This window comes from Mandrillus leucophaeus, unplaced genomic scaffold, assembly GCF_000951045.1.
Source record: "Mandrillus leucophaeus isolate KB7577 unplaced genomic scaffold, Mleu.le_1.0 Scaffold42, whole genome shotgun sequence".
In the NCBI taxonomy this organism is placed as follows: Eukaryota; Metazoa; Chordata; class Mammalia; order Primates; family Cercopithecidae; genus Mandrillus; species Mandrillus leucophaeus.
The window spans coordinates 4,942,107-4,944,427 of NW_012104476.1; positions in this window are offsets into that span (position 1 = coordinate 4,942,107).

Here is a 2,321-nt window from a genome sequence, read left to right on the forward strand (position 1 = left end):
GCTGCAGTGAGCTGTGATTGCACCACTGCACGAGAGCCTGGGCAACAGAGCGAGACCTGCCTTTAAAAAACAAAATTGGTCTTCAAAGAGAATAAGATCTGTGTTCTCACATGGGGACAGATGAGGGGCTGCCATGTTCGCAATGAATGTGTCCCATTTCTTAGTTTATGGACTTACTGTAAACTCAGGATGGCAGTTTGGTGGGTTGGAGAAGGATATGGTAATGGTGGGAATTATATTACTTACAGGGGAAGACAGGCCTTTGAAAGGTTAAAGCTTAAAAGTGAGAGTGGAAAAGGGATGAATGAATGAACAAGATGAGGTGAGAAGGAAGAGGGAAAGGGAAAAGGAGAACAGGAAGCTCTCCTCTGCGTGGCACCTGCGATAAATGGTTTCTGGGGACATCCGTGATGGCAGTTTTGTGGAGAGGCGTGAGGCTTTATGTGATAAGAAATGAGCTGCGGGCTGGGCGCGGTGGCTCACGCCTGTAATCCCAGCACTTTGAGAGGTTGAGGTGGGCAGATCACCTAAGGTCAGGAGTTTAAGACCAGCCTGGCCAACATGGAGAAACCCCGTCTCTACTAAAAATACAAAATTAACTGAGCATGGTGGCGCATGCCTGTAATTCCAGCCACTTGGGAGACTGAGGCATGAGAATTGGTTGAACCTGGGTGATGGAGATTGCAGTGAGCTAAGATCAGACCACTGTACTGTAGCTTGGGCAATAAAGTGAGAGTCTTTTTTTTTGAGAGGGGGTTTTGCTCTTGTTTCCCAGGCTGGAGTGCAGTGGTGCTATCTCAGCTCACTGCAACCTCCACCTCCCAGGTTCAAGCAATTCTCCTGCCTCAGCCTCCCAATTAACTGGCATTACAGGCATGCGCCACCACACCTGGCTAATTTTGTATTTTTAGTACAGACAGGGTTTCTCCATGTTGGTCAGGCTGGGCTTGAACTACCGACCTCAGGGGATCCATGCATCTGGGTCTCCCAAAGTGCTGTGATTACAGGCGTGAGCCATTGTGGCCAGCTGACTCGATCTTAGAAAAAAGAAATGAGCTGCATCACGATGGGCAAGTCGCCTAAGCTTATCATAAGCCTGTCCAGTGGGGATAATGCCGCCACCTTGTGGGTGTTGTAAGGGCTGCATCTGACGAAGTACTTGGCGGTGCCTGTGTTCACTCGTGGAAGAAACAGTCTTGAACCTTTTGGTGGGGAAGGCCTCCTTTGCATTTAACATTTCCATTTAGTGGTCGTCTCATTGGGGACAGAGAATGTCCTGAGAGCACAGCCCTGACGGGTCTTTGCCAGCTGTGTTTCCCACCAGCCTCAGCTCAGGCCTGATGACCACTGGTGGTGGGTGCTGACAAGCTGAACATCGGCCCTGCCCCAGAGGACTTTGAACTCCATGAGTAGGTCCCACGTAGGCACCTGTGGCTGGTCAGGACCCTGGCTCCCACTAGGTGCTATCTCTTCAGAAAGACCCAAGCCTTTTCAAGGGTAACTGTCCCAGATACCCACAGCTCTCTGCCTACCTAGTTACCAGACAGCTGGGAAGCCAGCATGTAAACCTTATTTTTGCAAGTAAAAGATAAACTTTTGGTGCTTTTTTTTTGTTTGCTTGAGATGGAGTCTCACTCTGTCACCCAGGCTGGAGTGCAGTGGCACGATCTCAGCTCACTGCAACTTCTGCCTCCTGGGTTCAAGCAATTCTCCTGCTCCAGCCTCCTGAGTAGCTGGGACTACAGGCACCCACCACCATGCCCGGATAATTTTTGTATTTTTAGTAGAGATGAGGTTTCACCATATTGTCCAGGCTGGTTTTGAACTCCTGACCTTGTGATCTGCCTGCCTTGGCCTCCCAAAGTGCTGGGATTACACAGGCATGAGCCACTGTGCCCGACCAATTTTTTTATTTTTAATAGAGACGGGGTTTCCTCACGTTGGCCAGGCTGGTCTCGAACTCCTGACCTCAGGTGATCCACCTGCCTCAGCCTCCCAAAGCGCTGGGATTACAGGCATGAGCCACCACACCCAGCCACTGTTTTGGGTTTTTCCCCTCACAGAGTAGAAAACTAGGAATTAACACATCAGGAAACCTGAGTGTTGGGCAGAGCAGTGGTATTTAAATATTTCAACCCATAAATTGTCACTTCACAGCAAGCATCCTGAAACTATAAGAGGACATTTGGCTGAACATGGTGGCTCGTGCTTATAATCCCAGCACTTTGGGGAGGCTGAGGAGGGCAGATTGCTTGAGCCTAGTAGTTTGAGACCAGCCTGGGCAACATAATGAGACCTTGTCTTTACTTACAAAAAAAAAA